Source organism: Cryptomeria japonica, chromosome 7 (assembly GCF_030272615.1).
Source record: "Cryptomeria japonica chromosome 7, Sugi_1.0, whole genome shotgun sequence".
Lineage (NCBI taxonomy): Eukaryota > Viridiplantae > Streptophyta > Pinopsida > Cupressales > Cupressaceae > Cryptomeria > Cryptomeria japonica.
In genome coordinates this window covers 93693844-93712631 of record NC_081411.1, presented here as the reverse complement: position 1 = coordinate 93712631, position 18788 = coordinate 93693844, and the positions used below count along the sequence as shown (strand labels likewise).

General features: G+C 35.8%; 1 pseudogene; it reads left to right on the top strand.

The window, feature by feature from the left end:
- LOC131856458 (ATPase family AAA domain-containing protein At1g05910-like) overlaps window positions 1-18788 on the top strand; it is an 88477-nt pseudogene that overhangs the window by 12740 nt on the left and 56949 nt on the right.

Genomic DNA, 18788 nt, shown 5'->3' with positions numbered 1-18788 from the left:
TCCTACACAAACATTGAATAAAGTGACTCCTGATAGATGGAGGAGCAGGTCTAAACATAAGTACTTTGAACACAATAATACCATGGGGATATTCTGATAAAGCCGTGAATGCTACAAACAAAATTACAATCAAGGCATATGATGATGAAGAGCGTTAATCCAAAGGCATAGTCACCTTACCTCTCAGAGTTGGGCCAGTTACAAAGGATGTCGTTTGTCAAGTCCTAGACTTGGATCTCACATACAACATATTGCTAGGACATCCTTGGATTCATGAAATGAGGGCAGTCCCATCTACATACCACCAAAGCATTAAGTTTCCTCACAATGGAGTTGAAATAACAGTTAATGTTGATCCTAATCCATTTATATACTGCAATAACTTGAGACCAAAAATTGAGATGATTATTCAAAGTAATAGGGAAGTTGTCCCTTCTTCTACAAACATTGATCCTGAATCATTAAAACCTTTGACATCAAAACAAGGTGAGCTTAAAGAGAAATATCAAGACAAGGGCATGGGTGAATACACTTTGAATCAAACCATTTGCTTACAACAAGTTATGAGTTCGCCCAAAGAATATGGATGACCACATCCTTCTAGATGGGTATCTATCATTACACCCAAATGGGATCCTACTATCTTCCAAAGATGGGGTGAAATGGAAGAAGAAGACTTATACAAAATGCTTTACAAATACCTTGAAAATGATACACAAGATCACATCAGCATACCATGTGAAAAATATGGCAAAGGATTCAAGATCCTACAAAAATTTGGGTATGATGGTAAAAGTCCTCTTGGATTAAGAAAGGAAGGTATCATTCAACCTTTGCAACTAGAATTGACATTCAAAAAGGAACGCTCGAAAGGACTTGGTTTCATGTCTTCCAAGGTAAATACTCAAAATACAGAAGCAACATTACAAATCAAAGCTACCAAAAATCAACAAGAGAACCACTATTCCATAGACTCCAATGAATGGGAATGGGGTTCAGACAAATCCTCCAGTGACTATGAACTCACTGAGACATTCACAGAACCAGGTGAACCCACAGAAAAAGAGGAATTTTATAGAAAATTCAAAGTTGGTCAAGAAACAACCCCTGAGGATCCCATACAGTGCTTGCCTCTAGGTTCTAGGTCGAAATCACAAAGAATGAGGACACCCGTCCCAAAATGCGCTACTAGTGATGACAATTTGGATTCATTCACAATTCAAATGTCCAACCTACCCCTTTTTATACACATTTATTCACCAATATGGGTTAAAACCATATTATACCCATATCTCCCATTACAAGTAAAAATCAAAATATCTCCCTATTATAATTTCAATTATCTTTTATGGGAGGTTATTCCATTTTTTAGGGATCAAATAATAAGGGAGATAAAATAAAAAAAGATCTTAGGGGCTTATATTTAGGAAACTAATCCCCTTTTATTCTCTCCATCATCCATAAGATAGCATGGTCTTTTATTTTAAAAGAGAGATCTCATTAAATAAGGGAGGTCCCATGTTGAAAAGGGACACTTCTTTTCTTAATGTATTTTATTTTTGTTTTATATATTTTGTTATTTGATTTTTTTATTTTTTTATATAAAACAATAAAATGATTCATTTTCCCAATAATGACTTGCCACATGGAGAGGTCAGATGATGCTGAGTGTCAAGGGCTGATTGATCGTTGTGTTGATTGGATGATGACTGGGTGTTGATGACAAGATGATGTGTCAAATCAAGATGGAGCCAAGTGTTAACTTCTAATTCTCTATTCAAAGAAACGTGTCATGGTGTTGACTATGTATACCACATCATCATGTTGACCTGCCACATCATCATTTTGACAAAGTTTGACCAAATGTTGAACAAACTTTGACTTTAAATAACTTCCACATCCGAACTCCATGTTTGATGAAACGAGTTGTGTTGGAAAGCTCTCGTCGAGCTATTCAAAATGATGCCAAATTTGATGACTTTTGGCAACTTTGATTTTTGACCCTTTTTTTTATGGCCTTAGGTACTCAGTTTGACCCAAACTTTGCCTAAGCACCATTTCCACATACAAACTCTATTTCATGAGAAATGAGTTGTGTTGGAGTCAATATTCCAAAATCTTTATACTAGAGAAAAAATCTGGAGCATTGGAGGAACATGAAAATTCATTGAAAATGATCCCCCAGATCACACCTCCCCACTGAAGGACTTTTGGACCTCCAAAAGTTATATCTATACTGACATGGAGTTAGGACACGACCTCCCCACTTTCCTTGTGTCATCTCTGCATCTTTGTACCTGACTCACAATCAAGATTAAGACTAAAAAAATATTGTTGATGATAGACATCATGAGATCACTCCCATGTGCCTCTACATCAACTGTTGTAGCCACTAGCCAATAACCACTGCCTAGTATCAAACTAAGAAACAATGCAGATCCAAAAGTGAACAATGCAACAACAAAATGGTCTTTCACCACATGAACATTTTTAACGAAAGGATCTCAATTATCCTTGCTTTCATTTTCTATCTCCACAAGCTATCTTGTTGGCATATCCTACAACATTTGTTCATCAGTAGCCTTGACCACCTCTGTATCCTACCTTGAAACACCTGACAGACATGAGAGTCAAATCCTTACTCGCATTAATCATCCTCTTTAGTTGTCATGTATTCGCAAAAGAACAATCAGTCTTAAATCTGTGAGAATGCACAATATATTGCAAGCCCTCTTTACATAGATGATAATGATTCTTCTCTCAATAGAAAATATCCTTTTGATCAAATAGATAAGGGCTTCTGAGCACTATTCCATAGATATCTAATGGAACCACATCGAATTGTACCTCATCCACAAACTTGCTTGTGATCACGAATTGTAAGGTGCATTGCCTTGTTATTTGCAACTTACCATTCTCACAAATCCAACCTAGTGGATAGGGTCTCTTATGTGGTGTGGTTTTCAATGCTTTTTTTTTTACTTTCAAAAATCAAGTTAACTTGAGAACCACTATCTATGAGTGCATCAATTTTCACATTCTTAGTGATAACCCTTACATGAAAAAGTTCATTTCTATTTGGATCTTCAGGAACACTATCAACTCGAGAAGTAGAAGCACAACTATTAGAAGAAACACAAGCAATGGGAGCTTTACCTTTCAAACCCATCACAAAAATCTTAGATTCGTCCTCAGAATCTGAACCAAGATTGATGGCAACATTTGTGGTCTTCTCCTTGCCTTTCTTTTTTTGATCCTTTTTCTGAGCCCACGTCAGTCTCAATTTAGGCTGTAACTGCCAACGGTGTTCTTCGTCATGCCCGTTCCTGTCACAATGTGAGAATGTCAAAGTTAGTTGATCATCCCTTTTTTGGTAGTAGTTGTCTTCTTTGCTTTAGATGACTTGACAATTTTGGATGACTTCTGTATATAGCTACCATCACCAAACTTGTTATCAAAAGAACCCTTTCCTTCTGCCTCTAATTGTGTGGCTTGGACACAAACTTCGTCCAAGTTACTAGGACTCAAGACCAAAATTGAATGTCTAAGATATGAGTGCAAACCACCTATGTACTTTAACAAAGTATCCTATGTATACAAAGGGACATCCAATGCAATAGCCCTCTTACTGAACTCATGGGTGTACTCTTGGATAGATTGCCCTTTCCCTTGCCTAAAAATTTTCTAGCTCATCATTAACTATTGCATATGACCCAAGGGGTAGAATTGCTTCCTAAGAGCACCAACAAATTCTGACCAAGTCAAACTAACTCTACCATGTTGTGAGATTTCAAACCGAGTTCTACTCTCCCACAAGGTGAGAGCGATACCTCCCAACCGAAGCATAGCCAACTAGATTCTAGAGGCATCATCAAGAAGACCTTGACCTCTACAATAAAAATCTACTTGCCGAACCCAATCATATAACTTCTCAGCATCTAATTCCCCACAATATTTAGGTAGTTCAAATTTAACAACAAACTTAATTTTAGGCTTATACACACCCTTAAAAGGATTTCCAGAAGAATGAGAAGAAGAAGGGGAAGAAGGAGGAGAAGGAGATGAAGGAGGATCTTCACCACCAGGTGGTCATTTATCCTTCTTATCTTCATGATCTTCCTACTTCGATGAACCTTCTTCACGTACCTTTTGCTCTTTGTACTCGTTGAACAAGAAATCCACCTTCGTGGTCAGAGCCATGAAAGCTCTTCGAAATTCCTTCTCATTGATCTCCTCAGGTACCTCCATTTCAGACACAGACTTCTTTGGAAATGTCCTTCTTTTCCCGAATTCAAGATTGTAGGCTTCAATCTCACCTTAGCCTTACAGGAGCTTGGATCTTGTCAGCATTCAGAATCTGCAATACTAGTCAAACTAGCTCTAATACCACTTGATCTAATGTTAGGATCTATGACTGATTGCATAAAAATGCTAACATTACAATGCTTAACAAATTGAAATTACGATGTATATAAATGTTTAATTACAAATAAATTGAAGTGATGAAATAGAAAAATTAGAGAGGAAGAGACAAGAGATGCAAACAACAAGATTTGATTATGAAGTTCACCACAAGGTGACTATGTCTCCGGGTTTGCCGAACTGGGTGAGACCGATCCAATTATGCTCCAAAAATGAGTTTACAAAGAGTTACAAAGTCACTCCTATCCGCACAGTGCCACTTTTCAAAGTGTAGGAGTCAAATACCAAAATTCACAATAGCTTCCTCTCGCTTCACCACTTGCAAATTAAAAAAAAACTTAGAAAACAATTAGCCAAAATTTCTTCTCCGATCTCTTGACTAATTTCTTAAATTCACTTACAAAAATTATGGATCAAATAATAAGGGAGATAACACAAAAAAAGATTTAAGGGGCTTATATTTAGGAAACCAATCCCCTTTTATTCTCTCCATCATCCATAAGATAGCATGGTCTTTTATTTTAAAAGTGAGATCCCATTAAATAAGGGAGGTCCCATGTTGAAAAGGGACACTTCTTTTCTTAATGTATTTTATTTTTGTTTTATATATTTTGTTATTTGATTTATTTACTTTTTTATAGAAAACAATAAAATGATTCCTTTTCCCAATAATGACTTGCCACATGGAGAGGTGAGATGTTGCTGAGTGTTAAGGGTTGATTGGTCACTGTGTTGATTGGATGATGATTGGGTGTTGACGACACGATGATGTGTCAAATCAAGATGGAGCCAAGTGTCAACTTCTAATTCTCTATTCAAAGAAACATGTCATGGTGCTGACTATGTATACCATGTCATCATGTTGACCTACCACATCATCATTTTGATAAAGTTTGACCAAATGTTGACCAAACTTTGACTTTGAATAACTTCCACATCTGAACTCCTTTTTGATGAAACGAGTTGTGTTGGAAAGCTCTCGTCGAGCTCTTCAAAATGATGCCAAATTGGATGACTTTTGGTAACTTTGATTTTTGACCTTTTTTTTTATGGCCTTAGGTACTCAGTTTGACCCAAACTTTGACTAAGCACCATTTCCACATACAAACTCTATTTCATGCAAAATGAGTTGTGTTGGAGTCAGTATTCCAAAATATTTATACTAGACCAAAAATCTAGAGCATTAGAGGAACATGAAAATTCATTGAAAATGATCCCCTAGATCAGACCATGAAGGACCTGTACTGTTTGACACATTCCAAAATGATGAAGCCTTTATTGAATATCTAGGCATACGATAAGATCTTCCCCCTGTGGACCATAAGGCAGGATACACTATAGAGCTCAACAACATGGCATATTTTGGTGAGGGTGTTGGGCCTTCCAATCGCAAAAATATAAAAATAAAAAAAAACCAAGGGTCTTAAGGTGAAAACCACATTGTGGCATTGTTTGACCCCAAAAAATTAAAAAGAAAGGACGTATCCGAGCGTGAAAACATCTCTGAGACACCCGAGGATGGAAGGCTTGACATTTTCCCGACATCATATGAAGAAAAACCATCTATGTTAGTAGAGGAGACCATCAAAACAAGCATTGGCACAAAAGAAATTCCACGTAACATATTTCTGGCTCAATTTCTGCTAGAGACAGAAAGATCAAAGTTCATAAGTTTCTTCATAGAGAGACAAATCAATTTTGCATGGTCATACGCTAATATGCCTGGATTGGATCCAGATTTAGTAACACATCATTTGACAGTCAAACTAGGGGCAAAACTAGTGAAACATAAATTAAGAAAGATGCATCCACAAGTGGCATTATCAGTCAATGTGGAGCTTGAAAAATTATTAGATGTCAGATTCATACACCCAATTGATTACCTTGAATGGATCTCCAACTTAGTGCCTGTCAGCAAAATAGACTGTAGCATCAGAATATGAACAAATTTCAGAGACATCAACAAAGCTTGTCCTAAGTATGATTTTCCATTGCCAAATATTGACCTAATTGTAGATCTCATAGCAAGGCATGCGATTTTATCTTTGATGGATGGATTCTCTGGCTATAATCAAATAAAAATAGCATCCAAGGATCAGCACAAAACAACATTTACTTGTCCTTGGGGAACTTTCTGCTGGAATGCCATGCCCTTTGGGATAAAGAATGCAGGTGCTACATATCAAAGAGCCATGACTACTATCTTTCATGATGTCATGCATGTTACTATGGAATTTTTTTTTTATGACCTCTTGGGAAATGCAATAGAAAGAGATACACATTTGGACATACTTTCAGTCATTTTTGATTGGTTGGAAAAATACAAAGGTTGGTTAAACCCCAAGAAATGTGTCTTAGGCGTAACCTCCGGGAAGCTCCTGAGATTCATTGTCTCAAAAAGAGGAATTGAAGCCGATCCAACAAAAGTCAAGCCAATCCTAGAGATGCAACCACCAAGAAATATCAGTCAACTTCGATCTTTGCAAGGGAGACTCCAGTCCATACGAAGCTTCATAGCACAACTTGTAGGTAAATGTCATCCTTTTTCAGCATTTTCTACATAAAAACATCAAATTCAAATGGGATGATAACTGCCAACAAGATTTCTAGATACTCAAAGATTATCTTCTAAATCCACCAGTCTTGATGCCACCGATTCCAGATCAATACCTATTACTATACATATCTACTACTTCAACAACATTGGGGGAACTCTGAGCACAACAAGATACTAAGGGAAAAGAAAAGACAGTCTACTACATCAGTCGTACTTTGGTGGGATATGAGTTAAACTACACACCAATTGAGTGTGCATGTCTCGTTGTGGTTTTTACTTCGCGGAAATTATGACATTACATGCTAACTCATAAAACTAAGTTGGTTGCAAGGATTGATCCATTGAAATACCTTCTCAATAAAGCAACGCTTACTGGTCGACTAGCCAAATGGGTGATTCTCCTAAGTGAATTCGACATTGAATATGTAGACAAAAAATAAATAAAAGGACAAGCTATCGCAGATCAATTAGTAGATGCTCCTATGATAGATGATGCTCCTCTAACTTCAGAATTTTCAGATGAATCCATCTTGAAAGTATCACACACAAAGCCTTGGCAACTATACTTTGACAGCTAATACACACAGCATGGTGCAGTAGTTGGCATCCTCTTCATCACACCTCAACGGGATTCCATACCAAAATCATATCGATTATCATTTCCTTAAAGTAATAACATAGTAAAATACAAGGCATTAACAACTGGATTATGAATTGTAGTTAAGTGGAAGATCTAAGAACTTCATGTTTTTGGGGATTCTCAACTTGTATTTCGTCAAGCAACTAATGACTACCAAACAAAAGCTGAAAAAATAATGCCTTACAAAAGAATGGTGGATGACCTGAAACAACATTTTGCAAAGTTAGAATTTGAGCAGACACCAAGAGAGCAGAATCGAGCCACAGATGCCATTTCTACTATTTCTTCACTGATCGATCTACCACAGAATGAAAACCACTATGAGTTCTTGGTGGATAACATTTTGGTCCCCTCATATAAGATCACTCCTACTGAGATGATATGTCTTGTTGGTCCTGATTCCAAGTTATATGGTTCCATTTTCACATACCTTCATAATACTACCCTTCCTCCTGACTTATCCAATAATCAACGTCGCACTTTCATTTGCCAATCTTTTCGATACATCATTTTAGCCAATATCTGATACCATCAAGGTCTAGATGGCACTCTTCTTAGATGTTTAGAAAGGGACAAAGCTCAGATTGCGTTACATGAAGTTCATGAAGGGATATGTGGTCCACATTCTAGTGGTCCTACCTTAGCCAAGAAACTCATCAGGACTGGATAATACTAGCCCAATATAGAAAAACACTCATATTAGTTTTTCAAGAAATGTAAATAATATCAACTTCATGGAGACCTCATTCATGCGCTAGTGTAAGAACTTCAACCAATTGCGACTCCTTGTTCCTTTTTCCAATGGGGACTCTATCTCATAGGTAAGATTCACCCTCCTTCCTCCAATGGCCACACATTCATCATCACCTCCACAGAGTATTTCACAAAATGGATTGAAGTCATGCCTCTTACACAAGTCACTGGAAAACAAATTGCTACATTCATTCTCAACTACATCATTTGTCGATATGCTATTCCTATTTCCATCATCACCGATAACCGGTGTCCCTTAAAAAATCAAGATGTTCGTGAACTTTGTGATCGCTTCCATATTACCCATCGTTTCTCCACACCTTATTACCCCCAAGGTAACAGCCAAGCTGAGGCGTCAAATAAAACCATTCTTAAAATCCTAAAAAAGATAGCCGATGATGCTGGTCGCGATTGGCATATCCAACTTAATCCCACACTTTGGGCTTACCGCACAAGCATCCGCACACATACAGGAGCCACACCTTATTCACTTGTCTATGGTGCTAAATCTATCTTGCCTATTGAGGTTGAGTTACCCTCTTTACGAATCTATTTACAAAACATTATCAGTGATGAAGAGTACAGGGTCTCTCACTTATAGGAACTTGAACTATTAGATGAACGAAGACAAACTACTTTTAATCATATCGAGGCTTATCAACAACAAATGAGTCGCAGTTACAATCATAAAGTCAAGCCTCACACATTTGAGGTAGGTGACTTAGTTCTCAAAGAGAATCCTAAAAATTAGCAAGACAGAGAGAAGAAGGGCAAGTTCGAACCAAATTGGCTTGGTCCTTACATCATCACAACTGCTTATTGATCCGGTGCATATTAGCTCTCAACCACAGAGGGTGAACCTTTAGAGGATCCTATCAACAGCATGCACCTTCGCAGGTTTTACACATAACTCTTCAGAGTATCCTAATTCAAAAACACACAAAAAAAAAAAAAAAAACAATCAAAAATACAAAAATATAAAAAAAATTGAAAAATAAAAAAAGTAAAGAAAAACATTTCGTTCAACAGTGAAAACCACTTCGGTGGCGCCCTAGGCAAGTACCATGGTGAAAAATGGGTCACCGATGCCATGTGTAGAGACATTGCTCCTCCCTCCTTCAAGATTCCATTTCATCCTTTCACTACACACACACTCACAACCCCTCCATTCATAATAAACTTACCTATTCCCATCATGGCTTGTTATTGATCTACCCAAGATTGGTTAGCCATTCATAATAAACCTCCCTTTTCACCCCTTTCCATCCATAATAAATCAACTCCTATCTGTGGCTAATGCAAATCCTACGTCTAGTGATGGGTGTGGAACTGAGAGCATCACAGGTTCTAAGGAGTATTGTTTCTTCCAATTTTCTTCAGTCTATTCATGCACAATCCACAATAAAGCAACACTTGTATCACAAATCCGCAATAAAGTTCCATCTTCTCCACAATAAAGTACCAATTTCATGGATTCAATTAGTTTCAGATGAGACACAACAGCAACAATGGGCTTCAACAAATCAAATCTTTCAATGGACTCAAACAACATTATGGTTCAGTGCTATCTATCATTTTTGTGAAAGTAAACATTGTGACCACAATCAAATAAGACTTATACAAGTGACAAGAGACACTAAACTTGAGGACTACAGTGGATTTTGGTGTTGAGTCTTGGTTTTCTTTTGATTTTATCTTTCTGGTGACATGTCTTTTAGCTTTTCTGGGATGTCTCTGACTAGAGATCTTATCTCCAGAATGTCTTTGACTAGAAAGGCAAGGATGGGGTATCATCACCTATTTTTCTTTGCTATCTGTGGATTGTCTCTTAGTAATGCTATGACTTGTCCAAGGATATGAGGACATTATGAGTCTAGTATGAACTGGGGCATTCCTTGTTTGCTACTGTCTTATCTCCATGCAAATAGGTACAATGACTTTCTGGGTCGAACATATACCTCTATTATCATAACTTATTTGCCATAATAAAGCTCAATGATGATAATGCACAAGAAGCTCTTTCACTTCTAGATCTTCTATCTTCCATCCCCCTTTCTTGATTGACCTCCATCATCCTTCCTGAGTTTGTGTAGCCTGTTATCACATGACTGAGTATAATGAAACACCAAAAATGTTTGCATTTTATGTAGTTTCACCTACACATTACCACATGTTAGCATATCATACATACATATAGATATCACAATTGCATCACATCTTGCACACAACACAGGTTAGCACATTTTATATTTTCATCATGTAAATTATTTTTTGCATTATCATATTCATTTGCATTTCATACATCCAAAATTGCATTTGCATAAACATATAAAACATAAAAGAATAAAATAATGGCATTTCATCATGTACATATTTGCATCCATATCATAAGCATCACATAAAAACATACATCACATAGGTACACATGTATATAGCTGCCAAAAGGATGAATCATCTCATATATATATATCAAAATCATAAGTGTCATTATACAATGATTTCAAAATCATATGGCTAGAATCACCCAAAGCTGTCATCATACAAAAATGGTGGTATTATGGTACTGATTTAAAAGCCTTGTGCACAAAAGCTTCAATTAATGCTTTCCATGAGAAAGATCCTCAAGTATACACTAGTGGTTATAAATTTGTCATAGATTTTGATTCTCTGAAATTAGAGAAGCATGATTTCTTGGAAGCTATGTCTACTATTACTCCTGTTGCCCATAGAGGTACAATAGTATAGTCAAGGCCATTGTCCCTAGTAATAGCTCCATTCTTATAAGGACATCTAAAAATAATCAGTGATTATATTTTTGAGATCTTCTAGGTAGTGGCCAAGGGTGATAAAAAAGATTCGATGAATGACAGTTCTTGCAATCTTGCCAAGTTAAATGGATTTCCCTATGGTTCTCCCATTCCGTTTGTTTATAGACCAAGACTCCTACTTTGCGGGAAGGAGGGTTTTGTCTTGGTACAGTTAGAAAATGCTTTCATAGATGTTTACATGTCTATAACATGAGTCTGTTTTTTACAACTTTTGAATTGGCTAGCTTGTAAGCTAGCTAAATTTCTGAAGGATGCTATATTTGTACTTTTCTTGCCAGGATCATATTGGCCCTGTAGTTTTACACAAATTAGAGAGGTTCCATGTGCATTGTCTTGGACTTCCATTACTTTTGTCTGACCCAAGCGCATGGAACCCTTAGGAAGCACTAGTACACATTATGGGATAAGCAAGGATGACTACTCCTATCTTGTATCTGCCTCAACTTCAACTTTGGTGGGAGATAGTGTGTATATCAATACATTAATATACTTGATACTTTTAAAGTTCTATGCCTTTGGGATTTCCTGTGATATATTTGAAATCATTTTGTTTTTATTGCTAGAGCTTCGTAAAATGAGTAAATATGTGATTTTGTCTGTTTCACTGAGCTTCATTGGCCCACAATCATTTAAGACTTGTTCTACTAGCTATATTGGAATAATTGTCATCAAACCTTCCTTTATTACTTCTTGCAACCTCCTCTTTTCCATCTAATGAATTGGATGGAGAAGCTACATCCTTGTTTGGTCATCGCTATATGTATGTATCAACGACATCATTGTGTTGGTTTTTGTATTTTCATTGCTTAGTTTGTTCAAGATTATTCTTAGGCATGTGAATCCATTGTGTATAGTATTGTGTACCAAGTACCTTGTTAGCTTTTGACTCTGTATAAATTGAATTTTTCATTGAATTGAGTTTACATGAATTTGATGGTGTTTGGTACACCTTGAATGCATTACAAATTTTATTTTGGTTCAATATAATAGAAGGTAAAATCCCAAGACACCAATTGAATTTACCTGCTAATCAATCCAATAGATCCTACTTTTTCTAGCAGATTAAGTCACAGACTCATATAATATTAAACCTAGGTGCCACTAATTAATAAGAGCTGACCTAAATGGATTACAGTCTTTTGCTTTATGTGCAGTTACCAAGTAGAGAAACCAGGTTCCGATGACAGGTGTAGATTCATCTCACAACTGGTTGATGGTGTTCTTACTATCCCTGATCAAAGAGTGGTAATTCCTCCTAAAAATAATGTTTCTAATCCTAAAATACAAAAGGTACCAAAAGCAACAAGAGGACCAAGTGAAACTGAGCAATGTTCCAAGGCAGAAGCAGAGGAGCATGTTATTCGACGACTTCGAATATGTCTTTGGGATGTCTGCAGCAGGTTTTATAGTGATGCATCAATCATTACTTGATTCATTTTTTGAGGATGTATTTACCAAGTGAAAATTAATTTTGAGTGCTTATATGTATCCACATCTAATGTCCAGACTTCTATATGAAAAACAGTTTAGTGTCTTCCATTACTCTGTCATAAATGAAGGCACTCCTGACTATATTCAATAGTTCAAAATCCAATGGATATCACTACTTTACTGTAGTGTGTAGATAACAGGCGTTACTTGACATGCTCAACATTCTTGCAAGATGTGGAACTAATTTGAGCCAATGCAAAAGTAAGCATGAATTGGCATGCCTATGATCCTAGCAGCTTTATGGGGTTGAACAAAATTTTGTTTCCCATTCATTCCTAATCATAACTATCATTAGTTTTGCATAATATGCATGTAATGGTGATGATTACAATGGAGCTCAAATTTATAGCAGAGCATATGCACTAAGGGATGCGGTATGGTTAAATGTGCAAATAGAGACATACACTTATTTAAGTTGAAATGTTTTATGTCAGGTAGTAAGAATTTAGTGTTCACTTTGCTAATCCTTGTCTTACGCATGATCAGGTTGTTGGCATGCTTTGTCAAATGGATCCTACACTAGTTTCCTTTTGTTATAAAATTGATTCTTAGGGTGGGCCAACTTGTTTGTCAGAGGATTCAACTACAAATTTTCCTTCAAATCCTACTTCTCAACCAGTTCATATTACAAGAGCAAGTGAATTCTTATGCAATGTTCAGCCTGATATGAATGTATCTCAAAGTTACAAGTGCTTGAAGCGCTCAAAGCATAATAGTGATCCTAATCAAGGTGGAATTATGCCTTGCACCATGCCACTTGTAATCCTTTTTTTATTTTTGATATTCAAAATTAGAAGCAAAATTCTATTGAAATTCTCAAAAAAAATTATTTTCTACAAGTGAATTTGTGGTGGGGAACTCTGATCCATTTGTTGAGGACAAATCACAAGTCACAAAGATTGATAATCTTAGGCACAATACTCTAAAAAATTAATGCCCTCATGGTAGTTTGACTAATGAGGTAGTTAAAGGTGTGCAACAATGTGAGGCAAATAATCAAGAAGAAATAATGAATCAACGAGAACACAAATAAGAAATCACTTGGTAGAACAAATTGAATCAATGGAACATAATTTTGTGAAATGTATTGAAAACATTTGAATTTCGTCCTATGATGTCACAATCAGTGACAAATCCAATGACACTTATCAAAAACATCTTATAGTATCACCCATTCTTATCATTCAAGTGTCATACGTAACATTTTATAGAATTAAATTAAAGCTCTCTATAATGGTTAATGGTGGATAATGTACATATAGATTTATCATTTGCTTATATAGCTATCTCTCATTTCACACCAACATCAAAGAGATTAAATGTTTCCATAGAGTACATTCTTTTATATAAGTTTTTATTTCTTTGGGTAGCCTATAATTTTCAGAATGGAAATCATGGATTTCATTTAAACACAACATCTTGATTTCTGTATACATCTGAAACATTTCTTAGAACTTGTAAATTTCTTAAAATTGATTAATATCTAATCTAAATTTTCATATTTGTTGTAAGGCAGTCTTCAGTATGTATTATAGAGTAATCCATGTACAAACAAGTTTTGTAAATTACAACTTTGACAGATAAACATATTCAACCTCACAGTTTTAGGCTATTGAAATTATACATATGAATTTCGGTTTTGATCATCTGTCACAAAATCAGAAGCTTTTCAGTTTTTGGAGGTTTTGTGTTTATCTAGTGACTCAAAATTTTTCTTGTAGAAAAGTAGAATGCATTTTTAAATATTGCTAATTTATATTTTAAGGATATGAGATTGAAACATGCTCACCAATGTGAAGCATCCACAGAACCTGCTACAGCAATCAGATATTGTTTCTAAACACATAAAAATATTTATGTATGTTGAAGATAGATAACATGACTAGGTCACATGCATGACCTTAGCGTGTCATGGCCACACAAAAATAAAGGTGAAGATGAAGATTAATCTGATGATATAAACTTAAACTAGAAGGAATGTGCAAAACTATTTAGAATGAAAATTCATCTGCAAGAGAACTTCATCATTTCTTTTTGTGAATTGAATGGGAATGCTCATGGCGAATGAATTTTGTACAATAACAATAAATATCAAAATAAACAAATAATATAATTTACAAGCTCCTTTCAATTATTCTAGGCCATTCAATACACATAATTTACCATAATAACTATTGTTTTGTGGGATTAGAAATTTTAGCCTTGAATTAAATTGAAGTGGTTTTTCTTCTATGAAATTGGTTCACATATCTGGTCAACTTATTGTTTAGGATGTCATTATTCAAATATTTAAATTAAAATATGAAATTCTGATTATTTTGTATAAATTAGATTATTTGTTACAATATGGAATATCTCTTTTCACTTTCGTATTAGTATAATATATTTAAGAGGTGACTAGCTCTTACATTTATGATCATTAAATATATATTTATGTTGGTCATTCATGTATTTATATTAGGCATGGTTAATTTAAAATGGATTAAAATATTTTACTTTTACGTAAAAATAATCCATAGTATTTTAGGACACCTAAAATTGTCCTCTCTAATTAAATAAATATCTTTATTTATTTAATTACTTTAGCCTAATTATTCTATTAATTAAATAAATCTTTATTTATTTAATTAATTCATTTATCCTCTTCTAACCTTATTTCTCATTTAAATAAATATCTTTATTTATTTAGCTTGTCCTTTTTCCTAAACTAAATAAATATCATATTTATGTAATTCATCCCACTTCCTCCATTAATTAAAAAAATCTTTATTTATTTAATTAATTCATTATCCTTTTCTACCTATGATACATGTCATTCATCTCTTAATTCCTACACTACCTACCCTCTCATTATTTTATTATTTCATCTACCTACCCTCTAATCTTAGCCAACCATTTATCTTTTACACCTCTCAATCTAATCCCTTGATTTCCTATAGTGTCTTCTATATAAGGAGATGTTTTCTTCATTATCAAACCCGACTCGACTACTCTATCATTCAAACTTTCATATGCAATCAAGCCTACTTGCAACCACATTTCCATTCTTTGTTGAGCCCTTGTGAACACATAAAATGTGAGAGAAAATATATCAAGCAAGATCAATGGGGATATGAAGAATGGAGATACAAACCCTATTGGACATGTGATGGTATAATCTTTGTGATTTCATTTGATTTGCATTGTCTTAGGTAATCTTCATATGTTATGGCGGATCTTTGTTGTTGTTAGGCTAGGGTTTTGTGGTTGAATCCATTTAGTCTTTCAATATTGTTGTTTCCATTTTCACCATATACATTTTGGCACGCCCGGTGGGATCCTTGTCCCTTTTGCATTTAACATCTTTTGTTGCAGATTTGGTGTTTTTGAAGTTGCAAATCTGGCATTTCCCACAATATTTTGACATTTTCGCGTTTGCGCATTTTGAGATTGCGTTTCTGAATTTCTGTCGTGTTTGTGATATCTGGACTCGTGTCTGCGTCTTCAACACTAGTTTTATTTTCTTTTGATGACTGCAGGTCGCATTTGTGTTCCAAAATCGCGTCTGTGAAGCCTTCAGGTGCGTCTGTGTTTGGTAATCACGTATGTGTCCCAAAGACGCGTCTGTGTCAGGTCTAGGCACGTATGCATTTTTCTGTAGCATTTGTGCTAAGTGAAATCGTGTCTATGTTTCAACTTTTCAATTTCGGTTTGTTATCCAGTTTTGGGGTTTTTATTTCATCATTCAGATTTTAGATTTGGTTTATATTAAGCTAACATCTTCTGATCTAGCTAACAAAATTGGTGCAACTTTTCTTGAAAGCAAAATCATTTTGTCGAAGACCCCTATTTTACAGTCTTTTGGATCTAAATTTTACCTAACTTGTGTGCTTGCATGGAGGGGTGATCATTTGAAACAATCCAAATTACTAACAAAACTTTGTTGTAGGACCTTGACAAGGTTTCTTCTTTTGATCTTTATTATGTTCCTTGTTCTCATAGATTATCAAACACTTCAATTGGTGCACTAAAATTGAACCAGTGACTTTTGTGCCTTGGACAAAAGGCTCCTTTTGTTTCAACTTTAGAAGGCCTGTCTCCTCATGTGGTCATTAGGACTACTAGTGAGGAGAGAAGTACCCAAGTGGTAGCGAGGAAAAGCCATCCTCTTCCGAACCACTATAAACAACTCTATCCATGGTGAAAGCCATGGGTAACATGTGTTGATTAGTTCATACCGACACTATAACTCCCCACAAACCTGTTTGGTCAAATTTATTTGATCAGTTGTAGGGCGTAACCCCTACTGGCTAGGAACCTTCTGTATTTACAGAGCTGAAAGTGCCGCATGTATGGCCACATGAGCGGATGCCCTTACTAGCACCTTTTTGTTTTAGAAAGCCAAAATCCTTCTAGTTGTTGGGTGAGGAGGTCAGACCTCTAGAGTGACCCACACACATATGGTTCTTAGTAGAGATACAAAGTTTGCCAAGGGGAGTTTTCATGGGGACTGATGCTTGGCTGCCCCAAAAAAGTGAGTGCCGAGGGTGGAGCCAGTGGGGTCAATCATCTAAGTATCCACTCTGAATAGCATAGCCTTGAGCGAAACCCCATGTGGGATCAACAACTATTGTCCTATCCAACCATAGGAATTGTGCTTGTCTTATTTTGAACTATCAAACACTCAAGACCGAACATCAAAACATTGTGTCTCTTGTGTCTTCAAGTGTATGCAAAACATTTTTACATCAAACAACACACTTTTCTTTGAGTCATTTTGAGTCTAAACACATACAAAGATTGAGTCTTCATCAACATTGTGTCCTCTTGTCATGAAAAACAATCAATAATTTAGATTTGGTCACACCAAAACAACTTCATGAATTGGAAAAATTGCACTCAGTTTTTCAAAAACGCACCCGTGTCTGACAAAATCGCATCTATGCCATATAAATGCATCTGTGAATGGCAAAGATGCGTCTATGTTCTCTTGAGCAACATTGCATTTACAATATCTCATAAATGCATTTGTGTCTGATAGAACCACGTCTGTGTCATTTAAGCGTGTCTATGAAGTATACAAGCACGTCTATGTTTAGAATTGGAAAACTTTATAGCCCAGCAAACAAGAGCAGTCAGTTTAAGACTTATTGAGCTTCCTAGGTTATCCAATGCTAAGGACCAACCACCAAAGCAATTGGAAATCCAAAGGCATGCCCAAAATTTGGACACAAGGAAACCCCGTGTCAAATTTGGGGGCAACACATTAGAAAAAACTCATGACATGCCTATAGAGTATGGTATACATGGAAAAAGCAGATATTACATTCCTCACCATGACTCTTTGCCAAGTGGTCCCTATATGCAACATCATTATAGACCTCCTCCATATGAACATGTGTATGATCAATACCATCCATATATGCAACATGCTCCTCGACCCGGTGGTTCAGGCATGGGGTATGGTCCAAGAAGTTGATCTCCACCTAAGAAAAATTTGGAGCAGCAAATTAAGGGCTTACAAAAGAAAATGGAGGACACAAATACACCAAGGCCAACTTACACAATGATAGACATATGTCCCTATCCATTTGACAAGAGCATTCCAATGCCGCCATTTCCTACACATTTCGTGATGCCTAAGTTTGATAAGTATAGAGAAAAAGGAGATCCTAAGGCACATATAAGATAGTTTTTCATAGCTTGCATTGAGGTAGTAGCAAAAGAGACATATTTGATGAGATTATTCCCATAGAGCTTAGGTGATCAAGCTATGGAATGGTTCTCCCAACTCCCACCTAGAATTAAGTCATGGGGTAACTTAGCAAAGGCATTTATCCAACATTTCTCATACAACTTAGAGACAGACATATCAGTCACTACTTTCTGTAACACGAAACAAAAGGATGGAGAATCTTTTTCATCATTTTTAAAAAGATGGAGGAGTCTAGCCAATAGATTCTCTTGTGAAATTCCACAAAAACAAATGGTAGAGATGTTCACCCAGAATGTCAACAAAGACATTGGTTATGACTTAAGAAAAGTTTGTTTGTCCACTTTCAAGGACGCCATTGAAAAAGGCTTAGCAATAGAGAGGGTCCTAATTGAATAAGGAGTC